The sequence below is a fragment of the Carica papaya genome, chromosome 8 (genome assembly GCF_054855325.1).
Source record: "Carica papaya isolate Zhongbai chromosome 8, ASM5485532v1, whole genome shotgun sequence".
NCBI lineage: Eukaryota > Viridiplantae > Streptophyta > Magnoliopsida > Brassicales > Caricaceae > Carica > Carica papaya.
Window position 1 is genome coordinate 19,449,170 of NC_142316.1, and position 15,761 is coordinate 19,464,930.

Sequence of the window (15,761 nt, forward strand, 5' to 3'; positions counted from 1 at the left end):
TGGTGCGATCATACCAGCACTACTGCACCGAATCCCATCAGAAGTCCGCAGTGAAGTGTGCTTGGGTGAGATTAGTACTCGGATGGGTGACCTCCTGGGAAGTCCTCGTGTCGCACCAATTTTTTTTCAGACGGGTCGTTCGACGTTACGTGCGTCTGGAGCTAGGATCCGCTGGTTTATACGCAAATGTGAGTCAAGAAGCATGAGCATTTTAATCGATGTTAGAACGAGAATGAGAGGTGAAGTGTGAACTCACAAGGAAACAAATGACGGGAGGGAGAAGAATGGAGAAGGAGTGTATGTATTTGCAGCGCGAAATTAAACAGGTGCGATCATACCAGCACTAAAGCTCCGGATCCCTTCAGAACCCCATAGTTAAGTGTGCTTGGGCGAGGGTAGTACTCGAATGGGTGACCACTTGGGAAGCCCTCGTGTTGCACCTATTTTTTTTCGGATGGGTTGTTCGACGTTACGCGCGAATGGAATTATAAATCGCTGGTTCATTTGTAAAGGTAAATCACGGTGTCGGGGCATATTACTTTATATTAGAACGAGAAAGAGAGATGAAGATTGCATGCACAAGGAAACAAATGACGGGATGAGGGATGGAAGGAGAAAGAGTGTATGTATTTGCTGTGTAGAATGAAACATGAGGGATCATACCAGTACTAATGCAACGGATTCTATCAGAACTCCACAGTTAAGGGTGCTTGGGCGAGAGTAGTACTTCGGATGGGTGACCAGTTGGAAAGTCCTCGTGTTGCACCCATTTTCTTGGGAGGTCCTCGTGTTGCACCCGTCTTTTTGCAGATGATTCTTTCGACGTTATGCTCGACTTGATTTATGGTCCGTAGGTTTATTCGCAAATGTGAGTCACGGCGCCGTGGCATTTTACTTGATATTAGAACGAGTACGGGAGATGCAGTGCGCACGCACAAGGAAACAAATGACGGGACGAGGAAGAAACGAGAATGAGTGTATGAATTTGGCGCAAAATTAAACAAGTGGCATCATACAAGCACTACTGCACTGGATCCCATCAGAACTCTGCAGTTAAGTGTGCTTGGGCGAGAGTAGTACTCGGATGGGTGACCTCTTGAGAAGTCCTCGTATCGCAATAATTTTTTTTCAGATGGGTCGTTCGACGTTACGCGCGACTGGAACTATTGTCCGCTGGTTTATACGCAAATGTGAGTCAAGAATCAGGGGCATTTTAATCGATATTAGAACGAGAAGGAGAGGTGCAGTGTGAACGCACAAGGAAACAAATGATGGGAGGGGGGGAGGGAAGAAGGAGTTTATGTATTTTCAGCACGAAATTAAACAGGTGCGGTCACACCAGCACAAATGCACTGGATCCCATCAGAACTCCGCAGTTAAGTGTGCTTTGGCGAAAGTAGTACAATGATGGGCTACTTCCTGGGAAGTTCTCGTGTTGCACCCATTTTATTTTTTTCAGATGTGCCGTTCGACATTACGCACGACTTTAATTATGGTGTCCGCAGATTTATTCGCAAATGTAAGTCATGGCGCCGTGGCATTTTACTTGATATTTGAACGAGAACAAGAGGTGCTGTGCGTACGCACATGGAAACAAAAGACGGGAGGGGGAAGAAAGGAGAAGGAGTTTATGTATTTGCAGCGTGAAATTAAACGGGTGCGATCATACCAGCACTAATGCACCAGATCCCATCAGAACTCCGCAGTTAAGTGTGCTTGGGCGAGAGTAGTACTCGGATGGGTGACCTCTTGGGAAGTCCTCTTGTCGCACTAATTTTTTTTCAGACGGGTCGTTCGACGTTACGCGCGACTGGAACTGGGGTCCACTGGTTTATACGCAAATGTGAGTCAAGAAGCAGGGGCATTTTAATCGATATTAGAACGAGAAGGAGAGGTGCAGTGTGAACGCACAAGGAAACATATGATGGGAGGGGGACAGGGAAGAAGGAGTGTATGTATTTTCAGCACGAAATTAAACAGGTGCGGTCACACCAGAACAAATGCACCGGATCCCATCAGAACTCCGTAGTTAAGTGTGCTTTGGCGAAAGTAGTACAATGATGGGTTACCTCCTGGGAAGTTCTCGTGTTGCACCCATTTTCTTTTTTTTTTTCAGATGTGTCGTTCGACGTTACGCGCGACTTTAATTATGGTCCACAGATTTATTCGCAAATGTGAGTCACGGCGCCGTGGCATTTTACTAGATATTTGAACGAGAACGAGAGGTGCAGTGCGCACGCACAAGGAAACAAATGACGGGAGGGGGAAGAAAGGAGAAGGAGTGTATGTATTTTCCGCACGAAATGAAATAGGTGCGATCATACCAGCACTAATGCAACGGATTCTATCAGAACTCCGTAAGTAAGGGTGCTTGGGCGAGAGTAGTACTAGCATGGGTTACCTCCTGCGAAGTCCTTATATTTCACCTATTTTCTTGTGAAGTCCTCGTGTTGCACCCATTTTTTTGTAGATGATTCTTTCGACGTTACGCGCGACTTGTATTATGGTCCTCAGGTTTATTCGCAAATGTGAGTCACGGCGCTGTAGCATTTTACTTGATATTAGAACGAGAACGGGAGGTGCAGTGCGCACGCACAAGGAAACTAATGACGGGAGGGGGAAGAAAGGGGAATGAGTTTATGTATTTGCAGCACAAAATTAAACTGGTGCGATCATACCAGTACTAATGCACCGGATCCCATCAAAAGTCCGCAGTGAAGTGTGCTTGGGTGAGATTAGTACTCGGATGGGTGACCTCCTGGGAAGTCCTCGTGTCGCACCAATTTTTTTTCAGACGGGTCGTTCGACGTTACGTGCGTCTGGAGTTAGGATCCGCTGGTTTATACGCAAATGTGAGTCAAGAAGCAGGAGCATTTTAATCGATATTAGAACGAGAATGAGAGGTGAAGTGTGAACGCACAAGGAAACAAATGACGGGAGGGGGAAGAATGGAGAAGGAGTGTATGTATTTGCAGCGCGAAATTAAACAGGTGCGATCTTACCAGCACTAAAGCTACGGATCCCATCAGAACTCCGCAATTAATTGTGCTTGGGCGAGCGTAGTACTCGGATGGGTGACGACTTGGGAAGCCCTCGTGTTGCGCCTATTTTTTTCGGATGGGTTGTTCGACGTTACGCGCGAATGGAATTATAAACCGTTGGTTCATTTGCAAAGGTGAGTCACGGTGCCGGGGCATATTACTTGATATTAGAAGGAGAAAAAGAGATGCAGAGTGCACGCACAAGGAAACAAACGACGGGAGGGGGGATGGGAGGAGAAAGAGTGTGTGTATTTGCAGTGCAGAATGAAACATGAGGGATCATACCAGCACTAATGCAACGGATTCTATCAGAACTCCGCAGTTAAGGGTGCTTGGGCGAGAAAAGTACTCGGATGGGTGACCTCCTGCGAAGTCCTTATATTTCACCCATTTTCTTGGGAGGTCCTCGTGTTGCACCAATCTTTTTGCAGATGATTCTTTCGACGTTACGCGCGACTTGATTTATGGTCTGCAGGTTTATTCGCAAATGTGAGTCACGGCGCCGTGGCATTTTACTTGATATTAGAACGAGTACGGGAGGTGCAGTGCGCACGCACAAGGAAACAAATGACGGGAGGGGGAAGAAAAGAGAAGGAGTGTATCTATTTGCAGCGCGAAATTAAACAGTTGCGATCATATCAACACTAATGCACCGGATCCCATCAGAACTCCGCAGTTAAGTGTGCTTGGGCGAGAGTAGTACTCGGATGGCTGACCTCCTGGGAAGTCCTCGTGTCGCACCAATTTATTTTCAGACGGGTCGTTCGACGTTACGCGCGACTTGAACTAGGGTCCGCTGGTTTATACGCAAATGTGAGTCAAAAAGAATGGGCATTTTAATCGATATTAGAACGAGAAGGAGAGGTGCAGTGTGGACGCACAAGGAAACAAATTATGGGAGGGGGAGGGAAGGAGAAGGAGTGTATGTATTTTCAGCACGAAATGAAACAGGTGCGATCATACCAGCACTAAAGCCCCGGATCCCATCAGAACTCCGCAGTTAAGTGTGCTTGGCGAGATTAGTACTCGGATGGTTGACCTCCTGGGAAGTCCTCGTGTCGCACCAATTTTTTTTCAGACAGGTCGTTCGACGTTACGCGCGTCTGGAACTAGGGTCCGCTGGTTTATACGCAAATATGAGTCGAGAAGCAGGAGCATTTTAATCGAAATTAGAACGAGAATGAGAGGTAAAGTGTGAACGCACAAGGAAACAAATGACGGGAGGGGGAAGAAAGGAGAAGGAGTGTATGTATTTGCAGCCCGAAATTAAACAGGTGCGGTCATACCAGCACTAAAGCTCCGGATCCCATCAGAACTCCGCAATTAAGTGTGCTTGGGCGAGAGTAGTACTCGGATGGGTGTCCACCTGGGAAGCCCTCGTGTTGCACCTATTTTTTTTTCGGATGGGTTGTTCGACGTTACGCGCGAATGGAATTATAAACCGCAGGTTCATTTGCAAAGGTGAGTCACGGTGCCGGGGCATATTACTTGATATTAGAACGAGAAAGAGAGATGCAGCTTGCACGCAAAAGGAAACAAATGACGGGAGGGAGGATGGGAGGAGAAAGAGTGTATGTATTTGCAGTACATAATGAAACATGAGGGATCATACCAGCACTAATGCAACGGATTCTATCAGAACTCCGCAGTTAAGGGTGCTTGGGCGAGAAAAGTACTCGGATGGGTGACCTCCTGCGAAGTCCTTATATTTCACCCATTTTCTTGGGAGGTCCTCGTGTTGCACCCATCTTTTTGCAGATGATTCTTTCGACTTTACGCGCTACTTGATTTATGGTCCGCAGGTTTATTCGCAAATGTGAGTCACGGCGCCGTGGCATTTTACTTAATATTAGAACGAGTACGGGAGGTGCAGTGCGCACGCACAAGGAAACAAATGACGGGAGGAGGAAGAAAAGAGAAGAAGTGTATGTATTTGAAGCGCAAAATAAACAAGTGGCGTCATACCAGCACTAATGCACTGGATCCCATCAGAACTCTGCAGTTAAGTGTGCTTGGGCGAGAGTAGTACTCAGATGGGTGACCTCTTGGGAAGTCCTCGTATCGCAACAATTTTTTTCAGATGGGTCGTTCGACGTTACGCGCGACTGGAACTATGGTCCGCTGGTTTATACGCAAATGTAAGTCAAGAATCAGGGGCATTTTAATCGAAATTAGAACGAGAAGGAGAGGTGCAGTGTGAATGCACAAGGAAACAAATGATGGGAGGGGGGGAGGGAAGAAGGAGTGTATGTATTTTCAGCACGAAATTAAACATGTGCGGTCACACCAGCACAAATGCACCGGATCCCATCAGAACTCTGCAGTTAAGTGTGCTTTGGCGAAAGTAGTACAATGATGGGTTACCTCCTGGGAAGTTCTCCTGGTGCACCCATTTTCTTTTTTTCAGATGTGCCATTCGACGTTACGCGCGACTTTAATTATGGTCCGCAGATTTATTCACAAATGTGAGTCACGGCGCCGTGGCATTTAACTTGATATTTGAGCGAGAACGAGAGGTGCAGTGCGCACCCAAAAGGAAACAAATGACGGGAGGGGGAAGAAATGTGAAGGAGTTTATGTATTTGCAGCGCGAAATTAAACAGGTGCGATCACACCAGCACTAATGCACCGGATCCCATCAGAACTCCGCAGTTAAGTGTGCTTGGGCGAGAGTAGTACTCGGATGGGTTACCTCTTGGGAAGTCCTCGTGTCACGGCGCCGTGACTCACATTTGCGAATAAATCTGCGGGCCATAATTAAAGTCGCGCGTAACGTCGAACGGCACATCTGAAAAAAAGAAAATGGGTGCAACACGAGAACTTCCAAGGATGTAACCCATCATTGTACTACTTTCGCCAAAGCACACTTAACTGCGGAGTTCTGATGGGATCCAGTGCATTAGTGCTGGTGTGACCGCACCTGTTTAATTTCGTGCTGAAAATACATACACTCCTTCTTCCCTCCCCCCCTCCCATCATTTGTTTCCTTGTGCGTTCACACTGCACCTCTCCTTCTCGTTCGAATATGGATTAAAATGCCCCTGATTCTTGACTCACATTTGCGTATAAACCAGCGGACCATAGTTCCAGTCGCGCGTAACGTCGAACAACCCATCTGAACAAAAATTATTGCGATACGAGGACTTCCCAAGAGGTCACCCATCCGAGTACTACTCTCGCCCAAGCACACTTAACTGCAGAGTTCTGATGGGATCCAGTGCATTAGTTCTGGTATGACGCCACTTGTTTAATTTTGGGCTTCAAATACATACACTCCTTCTCTTTTCTTCCTCCTCCCGTCATTTGTTTCCTTGTGCGTGCGAACTACACCTCCCGTACTCGTTCTAATATCAAGTAAAATGCCACGGTGCCGTGAATCACATTTGCGAATAAACCTGCGGACCATAAATCAAGTCGCGCTTAACGTCGAAAGAATCATCTGCAAAAAGATGGGTGCAACACGAGGACCTCCCAAGAAAATGGGTGAAATATAAGGACTTCGCAGGAGGTCATCCATCCGAGTACTTTTCTCGCCCAAGCACCCTTAACTGCGGAGTTCTGATAGAATTCGTTGCATTAGTGCTGGTATGATCCCTCATGTTTCATTCTGCACTGCAAATACATACACTCTTTCTCCTCCCATCCCCCCTCCCGTCATTTGTTTCCTTGTGCGTGCACTCTGCATCTCTCTTTCTCGTTCTAATATCAAGAAATATGCCCCGGCACCGTGACTCACCTTTGCAAATGAACCAGCGGTTTATAATTCCATTCGCGCGTAACGTCGAACAACCCATCCGAGAAAAAAAAGGTGCAACACGAGGGCTTCCCAAGTGGTCACCCATCCGAGTACTACTCTTGCCCAAACACACCTAACTGCGGAGTTCTAATGGGATCCGGGGCTTTAGTGCTGGTATGATCGCACCTGTTTAATTTCGCGCTGCAAATACATACACTCCTTCTGCTTTCTTCCCCCTCCGTCATTTGTTTCCTTGTGCGTTCAAACTTCATCTCTCATTCTCGTTCTAATATCGATTAAAATGCCCCTACTTCTTGACTCAAATTTGCGTATAAACCAGCGGACCCTCGTTCCAGTCGCGCGTAACATCGAACGACCCGTCTGAAAAAAAATTGGTGCGACACGAGGACTTCCCAAGAGGTCCCAATCCGAGTACTACTCTCGCCCAAGCACACTTAACTATAGAGTTCTGATGGGATCCAGTGCATTAGTGCTGGTATGACGCCACTTGTTTAATTTTGGGCTTCAAATACATACACTCATTCTCTTTTCTTCCTCATCCCGTCATTTGTTTCCTTGTGCGTGCGAACTACACCTCCCGTACTCGTTCTAATATCAAGTAAAATGCCACGGCGCCGTGAATCACATTTGCGAATAAACCTGCGGACCATAAATCAAGTCGCGCTTAACGTCGAAAGAATCATCTGCAAAAAGATGGGTGCAACACGAGGACCTCCCAAGAAAATGGGTGAAATATAAGGACTTCGCAGGAGGTCACCCATCCGAGTACTTTTCTCGCCCAAGCACCCTTAACTGCGGAGTTCTGATAGAATTCGTTGCATTAGTGCTGGTATGATCCCTCATGTTTCATTCTGCACTGCAAATACATACACTCTTTCTCCTCCCATCCCCCCTCCCGTCATTTGTTTCCTTGTGCGTGCACTCTGCATCTCTCTTTCTCGTTTTAATATCAAGAAATATGCCCCGGCACCGTGACTCACCTTTGCAAATGAACCAGCGGTTTATAATTACATTCGCGCGTAACATCGAACAACCCATCCGAGAAAAAAAAGGTGCAACACGAGGGCTTCCCAAGTGGTCACCCATCCGAGTACTACTCTTGCCCAAGCACACCTAACTGCGGAGTTCTAATGGGATCCGGGGCTTTAGTGCTGGTATGATCGCACCTGTTTAATTTCGCGCTGCAAATACATACACTCCTTCTTCTTTCTTCCCCCTCCGTCATTTGTTTCCTTGTGCGTTCAAACTTCATCTCTCATTCTCGTTCTAATATCGATTAAAATGCCCCTGCTTCTTGACTCACATTTGCGTATAAACCAGCGGACCCTACTTCTAGACGCGCGTAACGTCGAACGACCCGTCTGAAAAAAAATTGGCGCGACACGAGGATTTCCCAGGAGGTCACCCATCCGAGTACTAATATCGCCCAAGCAAACTTAACTACGGTGTTCTGATGGGATCCGGTGCATTAGTGCTGGTATGATAGCACCTGTTTAATTTCGCGCTGGAAATACATAAACTCATTCCCCTTTCTTCCCCCACCCGTCATTTGTTTCCTTGTGCGTGCGCACTGCACCTCCCGTTCTCATTCTAATATCAAGTAAAATGCTACGATGCCGTGACTCACATTTGCGGATAAACCTGAAGACCATAATTCAAGTCGCGCGTATCGTCGAAAGAATCATCTGCAAAAAAATGGGTGCAACACGAGGACTTCCTAAAAAAATGGGTGAAATATAAGGACTTCGCAGGAGGTCACCCATCCTAGTGCTACTCTCGCCCAAGAACCCTTAACTTGCGGAGTTCTGAGAGAATCCGTTGCATTGGTGCTGGTATGATTGCTCATGTTTCATTATGCGCTGCAAATACATACACTTTTTCTCCCTCCATCCCCCCTCTCGTCATTTGTTTCCTTGTGCGTGCACTCTGTAGCTCTCCTTCTCGTTCTAATATCGATTAAAATGCCCCTGCTTCTTGACTCACATTTGCGTATAAACCAGCGGATCCTAGTTCCAGTCGCGCGTAACGTCGAACGACCCGTCTGAAAATAAATTAGTTGGACACGAGGACTTCCCAGGAGGTCACCCATCCGAGTACTACTCTCGCCCAAGCACACTTAACTGCGGAGTTCTGATGGGGTCCGGGGCATTAATGCTGGTATGATCGCACCCGTTTAATTTGGCGTTGCAAATACATATACTCCTTCTCCTTTCTTTCCCCTCCCGTCATTTGTTTCCTTGTGCGTGCGCACTGCACCTCTTGTTCTCGTTCAAATATCAAGTAAAATGCCACGGTGCCGTGACTCTCATTTGCGAATAAATCTACGGACCATAATTAAAGTCGCGCGTAACGTCGAACGGCACATCTGAAAAAAAGAAGATGGGTGCAACACGAGGACTTCACAAGAAAATGGGTGAAATATAAGGACTTCGCAGGAGGAAACCCATGCTAGTACTACTCTCGCCCAAGCACCCTTACCTACGGAGTTCTGATAGAATCCGTTGCATTAGTGCTGGTATGATCGCACCTGTTTCATTTCGTGCTGAAAATACATACACTCTCCTTCTCCTTCCCTCCCCCTCCCATCAATTGTTTCCTTGTGCGTTCACACTGCACCTCTCCTTCTCGTTCTAATATCGATTAAAATGCCCCTGCTTCTTGACTCACATTTGCGTATAAACCAGCGGACCCTAGTTCCAGTCGCGCGTAACGTCGAACGACCCGTCTGAAAAAAAATTGGTGGGACACGAGGACTTCCCAGGAGGTCACCCATCCGAGTACTACTCTCGCCCAAGCACACTTAACTGCGGAGTTCTGATGGGATCCGGTGCATTAATGCTGGTATGATCACACCCGTTTAATTTTGCGCTGCAAATACATAAACTCCTTCTCCTTTCTTCCCCCTCCCGTCATTTGTTTCCTTGTGCGTGCGCACTGCACCTCCCGTGCTCGTTCTAATATCAAGTAAAATGCTACGGTGCCGTGACTCACATTTGCGAATAAACTTGAGGACCATAATTCAAGTCGCGCGTATCGTCGAAAGAATCATCTGTAAAAAAATGGGTGCAACACGAGGACTTCCTAAGAAAATGGGTGAAATATAAGGACTTCGCAGGAGGTCACCCATCCTTGTGCTACTCTCGCCCAATCACCCTTTAACTTGCGGAGTTCTGATAGAATCCGTTGCATTGGTGCTGGTATGATTGCTCATGTTTCATTCTGCGCTGCAGATACATACACTTTTTCTCCCTCCATCCCCCCTCCCGTCATTTGTTTCCTTGTGCGTGCACTCTGCATCTCTCCTTCTCGTTCTAATATTGATTAAAATGCCCCTGCTTCTTGACTCACATTTGCGTATAAACCAGCGGACCCTAGTTCCAGACGCGCGTAACGTCGAACGACCCGTCTGAAAAAAAATTGGTGGGACACGAGAACTTCCCAGGAGGTCACCCATCCGAGTACTAATCTCGCCCAAGCACACTTCACTGCGGAGTTATGATGGGATCTGGTACATTAGTGCTGGTATGATCGCACCTGTTTAATTTCGGGCTGCAAATATGTAAACTCATTCCCCTTTCTTCCCACTCCCTTCATTTGTTTCCTTGTGCGTGCGCACTGCACGTCCCGTTCTCGTTCTAATATCAAGTAAAATGCTACAGCGCCGTGACTCACATTTGCAAATAAACCTGAGGACCATAATTCAAGTCGCGCGTAACGTCAAAAGAATCATCTGCAAAAAAATGGGTGCAACACGAGGACTTCACAAGAAAATGGGTGAAATATAAGGACTTCGCAGGAGGTAACCCATTCTAGTACTACTCTCGCCCAAGTACCCTTACCTACGGAGTTCTGATTGAATCCGTTGCATTAGTGCTGGTATGATCGCACCTGTTTCATTTCGTGTTGAAAATACATACACTCCTTCTCCTTCCCTCCCCCTCCCGTCAATTGTTTCCTTGTGCGTTCACACTGCACCTCTCCTTCTCGTTCTAATATCGATTAAAATGCCCCTGCTTCTTGACTCACATTTGTGTATAAACCAGTGGACCCTAGTTCCAGTCGCGCGTAACGTCGAACGACCCGTCTGAAAAAAAAAATTAGTGCGACACGAGGACTTCCCAAGAGGTCACCCATCCGAGTACTACTCTCGCCCAAGCACACTTAACTGCGGAGTTATGATGGTATCCGCTGCATTTGTGCTGGTATGATCGCACCTGTTTAATTTTGCGCTGCAAATACATAAACTCCTTCTCCTTTCTTCCCCCTCCCGTCATTTGTATCCTTGTGCGTACGCACTGCACCTCTCGTTCTCGTTTAAATATCAAGTAAAATGCCACGGCACGTGACTCAAATTTGTGAATAAATCTACGGACCATAATTAAAGTCGCGCGTAACGTCGAACGACACATCTGAAAAAAAGAAAATGGGTGCAACACGAGAACTTCCCAGGAGGTAACCCATCATTGTACTACTTTCGCACAAGCACACTTAACTGCGGAGTTCTGATGGGATCCGGTGCATTTGTGCTGGTATGATCGCACCCGTTTAATTCCGCGCTGCAAATACATAAACTCCTTCTCCTTTCTTCCCCCTCCCGTCATTCGTTTCCTTGTGCGCGCGCACTGCACCTCCCGTGCTCGTTCTAATATCAAGTAAAATGCTACGGTGTCGTGACTCACATTTGCGAATAAACTTGAGGACCATAATTCAAGTCGCGCGTATCGTCGAAAGAATCATCTGCAAAAAAATGGGAGCAACACGAGGACTTCCTAAGAAAATGGGTGAAATATAAGGACTTCGCAGGAGGTCACCCATCCTAGTGCTACTCTCGCCCAAGCACCCTTAACTTGCGGAGTTCTGATAGAATCCGTTGCATTGGTGCTGGTATGATTGCTCATGTTTCATTATGCGCTGCAAATACATACACTTTTTCTCCCTCCATCCCCTCTCCCGTCATTTGTTTACTTGTGCGTGCACTCTGCATCTCTCCTTTTCATTCTAATATCGATTAAAATGCCCCTGTTTCTTGACTCACATTTGCGTATAAACCAGCGGACCCTAGTTCCAGTCGCGCGTAACGTCGAACGACCCGTCTGAAAAAAAATTGGTGCGACATGAGGACTTCCCAGGAGGTCACCCATCCGAGTACTACTCTCGACCAAGCACACTTAACTGCGGAGTTCTGATGGGATCCGGTGCATTAGTGCTGGTATGATCGCACCCGTTTAATTCAACGCTGCAAATACATAAACTCCTTCTCCTTTGTTCCCCCTCCCGTCATTCGTTTCCTTGTGCGCGCGCACTGCACCTTCCGTGCTCGTTCTAATATCAAGTAAATTGCTACGGTGACGTGACTCACATTTGCGAATAAACCTGAGGACCATAATTCAAGTCGCGCGTATCGTCGAAAGAATCATCTGCAAAAAAATGGGTGCAACACGAGGACTTCCTAACAAAATGGGTGAAATATAAGGACTTCGCAGGAGGTCACCCATCCTAGTGCTACTCTCGCCCAAGCACCCTTAACTTGCGGAGTTCTGATAGAATCCGTTGCATTGGTGCTGGTATGATTGCTCATGTTTCATTATGCGCTGCAAATACATACACTTTTTCTCCCTCCATCCCCTCTCCCGTCATTTGTTTACTTATGCGTGCACTCTGCATCTCTCCTTTTCATTCTAATATCGATGAAAATGCCCCTGTTTCTTGACTCACATTTGCGTATAAACCAGCGGACCCTAGTTCCAGTCGCGCGTAACGTCGAACGACCCGTCTGAAAAAAAATTGGTGCGACATGAGGACTTCCCAGGAGGTCACCCATCCGAGTACTACTCTCGACCAAGCACACTTAACTGCGGAGTTCTGATGGGATCCGGTGCATTAGTGCTGGTATGATCGCACCCGTTTAATTCAACGCTGCAAATAGATAAACTCCTTCTCCTTTCTTCCCCCTCCCGTCATTTGTTTCCTTGTGCGTGCGCACTCCACCTCTTGTTCTCGTTCAAATATCAAGTAAAATGCCACGGTGCCGTGACTCTCATTTGCGAATAAATCTGCGGACCATAATTAAAGTCGCGCGTAACGTCGAACGGCACATCTGAAAAAAAGAAGATGGGTGGAACACGAGGACTTCACAAGAAAATGGGTGAAATATAAGGACTTCGCAGGAGGTAACCCATACTAGTACTACTCTCGCCCAAGCACCCTTACCTACGGAGTTCTGATAGAATCCGTTGCATTAGTGCTGGTATGATCGCACCTGTTTCATTTCCGGCTGCAAATACATACACTCCTTCTCCTTTCTTCCCCCTCTCGTCATTTGTTTCCTTGTGCGTGCGCACTGCACCTCTCGTTCTCGTTCAAATATCAAGTAAAATGCCACGGCGCCGTGACTCACATATTCGAATAAATTTGCGGACCATAATTAAAGTCGCGCGTAACGTCGAACGACACATCTGAAGAAAAGAAAATGGGTGCAACACGAGAACTTCCGAGGAGGTAACCCATCATTGTACTACTTTCACCAAAGCACACTTAACTGCAGAGTTCTGATGGGATCCGGTGCATTTGTGCTGGTGTTACCTCACCTGTTTAATTTCGTGGTGAAAATACATACACTTCTTCTTCCCTCCCGCCCTCCCATCATTTGTTTCCTTTTGCGTTCACATTGCACCACTCCTTCTCGTTCTAATATCGATTAAAATGCCCCTGATTCTTGACTCACATTTGCGTATAAACCAGCGGAACATAGTTCCAATCGCGCGTAATGTCGAACGACCTATCTGAAAAAAAATTGTTGTGATACGAGGACTTCTCAAGAAGTCACCCATCCGAGTACTACTCTCGCCCAAGCACACTAAACTGCAGAGTTCTGATGGGATCCAGTGCATTAGTGCTGGTATGATGCCACTTGTTTAATTTTGCGCTTCAAATACATACACTCCTAATCTTTTCTTCCTCCTCCCGTCATTTGTTTCCTTGTGCGAGCGCACTGCACCTTCCGTACTTGTTTTAATATCTAAGTAAAATGCCACGGCGCCGTGACTCACATTTGCGAATAAACCTGCGGACCATAAATCAAGTCGCGCGTAACGTCGAAAGAATCATCTGAAAAAAGATGGGTGCAACACGAGGACCTCCCAAGAAACTGGGTGAAATATAAGGACTTCGCAGGAGGTCACCCATCCGAGTACTTTTCTCTCCCAAGCACCCTTAACTGCGGAGTTCTGATAGAATCCGTTGCATTAGTTCTGGTATGATCCCTCATGTTTCATTATGCACAGCAAATACATACACTCTTTCTCCTCTTATCCCCCCTCCCGTCATTTGTTTCCTTGTGCGTGCACTCTGCATCTCTCTTTCTCGTTCTAATATCAAGTAATATGACCCGGCACCGTGACTCACCTTTGCAAATGAACCAGTGGTTTATAATTCCATTCGCGTGTAACGTCGAACAACCCATCCGAAAAAAAATAGGTGCAACACGAGGGCTTCCCAAGTGGTCACCCATCCGAGTACTACCCTCACCCAAGCACACTTAACTGCGGAGAGCTGAAAATACAAACACTCCTTCTCCTTCCCTCCCCCTCCCATCAATTGTTTCCTTGTGTGTTCACACTGCACCTCTCCTACTCGTTCTAATATCGATTAAAATGCCCCTGCTTCTTGACTAACAATTGCGTATAAACCAGCGGACCCCATTTCCAGTCGCGCGTAACGTCGAACGACCCGTCTAAAAAAAAAATTAGTGCGACACGAGGACTTCCCAGGAGGTCATCCATCCGAGTACTAATCTCACCCAAGCACACTTAACTGCAGCGTTCTGATGGGATCCGGGGCTTTAGTGCTGGTATGATCGCACTTGTTTAGTTTTGCGCTATAAATACATACACTCCTTCTCCTTTCTTCCCCCTCCCGTCATTTGTTTCCTTTTGCGTTCAGACTTCACCTCTCATTCTCATTCTAATATCGATTAAAATGCCCCTGCTTCTTGACTCACATTTGCGTATAAACCAGCGGACCCTAGTTCCAGACGCGCGTAACGTCGAACGACCCGTCTGAAAAAAAATTGGTGCGACACGAGGACTTCCAAGGAGGTCACCCATCCGAGTGCTAATCTCGCCCAATCACACTTCACTGCGGAGTTCTGATAGGATTCGGTGCATTAGTGCTGGTATGATCGCACCTCTTTAATTTTGCGCCGCAAATACATAAACTCATTCTCCTTTCTTCCCCCTCCCGTCATTTGTTTCCTTGTGCGTGCGCACTGCACCTCCTGTGCTCGTTCTAATATCAAGTAAAATGCTACGGTGCCGTGACTCACATTTGTGAATAAACTTGAGGACCATAATTAAAGTCGCGCGTATCGTCGAAAGAATCATCTGCAAAAAAATGGGTGCAACACGAGGACTTCCTAAGAAAATGGGTGAAATATAAGGACTTCGCAGAAGGTAACCCATGCTAGAACTACTCTCGCCCAAACACCCTTACCTACGGAGTTCTAATAGAATCCGTTGCATTAGTGCTGGTATGATCGCACCTGTTTCATTTCGTGCTGAAAATACATACACTCCTTCTCCTTCCCTCCCCCTCCCATCAATTGTTTCTTTGTGCGTTCACACTGCACCTCTGCTTCTCGTTCTAATATCGATTAAAATGCCCCTACTTCTTGACTCACATTTGCGTATAAACCAGCGGACCCTCGTTCCAGTCGCGCGTAACATCGAACGACCCGTCTGAAAAAAAATTGGTGCGACACGAGGACTTCCCAAGAGGTCACCCATCCGAGTACTACTCTCGCCCAAGCACACTTAACTATGGAGTTCTGATGGGATCCAGTGCATTAGTGCTGGTATGATGCCATTTGTTTAATTTTGCGCTTCAAATACATACACTCCTTCTCTTTTCTTCCTCATCCCGTCATTTGTTTCCTTTTGCGGGCGCACTGCACCTCCCGTACTCGT

At 46.9% G+C, this 15,761-nt stretch overlaps 3 non-coding genes and 27 pseudogenes across 3 annotated transcripts; 14 read left to right on the forward strand and 16 right to left on the reverse strand.

The window, feature by feature from the left end:
• LOC148249455 (5S ribosomal RNA) lies at window positions 1–119 on the forward strand (annotated as a pseudogene).
• Window positions 120–324: 205 nt separating this feature from the next.
• Window positions 325–443, forward strand: LOC148249456 (5S ribosomal RNA; annotated as a pseudogene).
• Window positions 444–1,003: 560 nt separating this feature from the next.
• On the forward strand, window positions 1,004–1,121 carry LOC148249457 (5S ribosomal RNA; annotated as a pseudogene).
• Window positions 1,122–1,325: 204 nt separating this feature from the next.
• On the forward strand, window positions 1,326–1,444 carry LOC148249458 (5S ribosomal RNA; annotated as a pseudogene).
• Window positions 1,445–1,655: 211 nt separating this feature from the next.
• On the forward strand, window positions 1,656–1,774 carry LOC148249459 (5S ribosomal RNA; annotated as a pseudogene).
• Window positions 1,775–1,978: 204 nt separating this feature from the next.
• Window positions 1,979–2,097, forward strand: LOC148249460 (5S ribosomal RNA; annotated as a pseudogene).
• Window positions 2,098–2,664: 567 nt separating this feature from the next.
• LOC148249461 (5S ribosomal RNA) lies at window positions 2,665–2,783 on the forward strand (annotated as a pseudogene).
• Window positions 2,784–2,988: 205 nt separating this feature from the next.
• LOC148249462 (5S ribosomal RNA) lies at window positions 2,989–3,107 on the forward strand (annotated as a pseudogene).
• A 559-nt stretch (window positions 3,108–3,666) lies between these two features.
• LOC148249463 (5S ribosomal RNA) lies at window positions 3,667–3,785 on the forward strand (annotated as a pseudogene).
• A 205-nt stretch (window positions 3,786–3,990) lies between these two features.
• LOC148249464 (5S ribosomal RNA) lies at window positions 3,991–4,108 on the forward strand (annotated as a pseudogene).
• A 205-nt stretch (window positions 4,109–4,313) lies between these two features.
• Window positions 4,314–4,432, forward strand: LOC148249465 (5S ribosomal RNA). The gene has a single exon (XR_015815518.1). It is a non-coding gene; the product is annotated as a 5S ribosomal RNA (ribosomal RNA).
• Window positions 4,433–4,993: 561 nt separating this feature from the next.
• Window positions 4,994–5,111, forward strand: LOC148249466 (5S ribosomal RNA; annotated as a pseudogene).
• Window positions 5,112–5,314: 203 nt separating this feature from the next.
• LOC148249467 (5S ribosomal RNA) lies at window positions 5,315–5,433 on the forward strand (annotated as a pseudogene).
• A 209-nt stretch (window positions 5,434–5,642) lies between these two features.
• Window positions 5,643–5,761, forward strand: LOC148249468 (5S ribosomal RNA; annotated as a pseudogene).
• An 83-nt stretch (window positions 5,762–5,844) lies between these two features.
• LOC148249469 (5S ribosomal RNA) lies at window positions 5,845–5,963 on the reverse strand (annotated as a pseudogene).
• Window positions 5,964–6,167: 204 nt separating this feature from the next.
• Window positions 6,168–6,285, reverse strand: LOC148249470 (5S ribosomal RNA; annotated as a pseudogene).
• A 561-nt stretch (window positions 6,286–6,846) lies between these two features.
• LOC148249471 (5S ribosomal RNA) lies at window positions 6,847–6,965 on the reverse strand (annotated as a pseudogene).
• An 882-nt stretch (window positions 6,966–7,847) lies between these two features.
• LOC148249472 (5S ribosomal RNA) lies at window positions 7,848–7,966 on the reverse strand (annotated as a pseudogene).
• Window positions 7,967–8,170: 204 nt separating this feature from the next.
• On the reverse strand, window positions 8,171–8,289 carry LOC148249473 (5S ribosomal RNA; annotated as a pseudogene).
• A 562-nt stretch (window positions 8,290–8,851) lies between these two features.
• Window positions 8,852–8,969, reverse strand: LOC148249474 (5S ribosomal RNA; annotated as a pseudogene).
• Window positions 8,970–9,534: 565 nt separating this feature from the next.
• Window positions 9,535–9,653, reverse strand: LOC148249475 (5S ribosomal RNA; annotated as a pseudogene).
• A 562-nt stretch (window positions 9,654–10,215) lies between these two features.
• Window positions 10,216–10,334, reverse strand: LOC148249476 (5S ribosomal RNA; annotated as a pseudogene).
• A 561-nt stretch (window positions 10,335–10,895) lies between these two features.
• On the reverse strand, window positions 10,896–11,014 carry LOC148249477 (5S ribosomal RNA). The gene has a single exon (XR_015815596.1). It is a non-coding gene; the product is annotated as a 5S ribosomal RNA (ribosomal RNA).
• A 208-nt stretch (window positions 11,015–11,222) lies between these two features.
• Window positions 11,223–11,341, reverse strand: LOC148249478 (5S ribosomal RNA). Its single transcript, XR_015815597.1, has one exon. It is a non-coding gene; the product is annotated as a 5S ribosomal RNA (ribosomal RNA).
• A 561-nt stretch (window positions 11,342–11,902) lies between these two features.
• LOC148249479 (5S ribosomal RNA) lies at window positions 11,903–12,021 on the reverse strand (annotated as a pseudogene).
• Window positions 12,022–12,582: 561 nt separating this feature from the next.
• Window positions 12,583–12,701, reverse strand: LOC148249480 (5S ribosomal RNA; annotated as a pseudogene).
• Window positions 12,702–13,593: 892 nt separating this feature from the next.
• LOC148249481 (5S ribosomal RNA) lies at window positions 13,594–13,710 on the reverse strand (annotated as a pseudogene).
• An 832-nt stretch (window positions 13,711–14,542) lies between these two features.
• On the reverse strand, window positions 14,543–14,661 carry LOC148249482 (5S ribosomal RNA; annotated as a pseudogene).
• Window positions 14,662–14,866: 205 nt separating this feature from the next.
• Window positions 14,867–14,985, reverse strand: LOC148249483 (5S ribosomal RNA; annotated as a pseudogene).
• A 557-nt stretch (window positions 14,986–15,542) lies between these two features.
• Window positions 15,543–15,662, reverse strand: LOC148249484 (5S ribosomal RNA; annotated as a pseudogene).
• Between the last annotated feature and the right edge of the window lie 99 nt (window positions 15,663–15,761).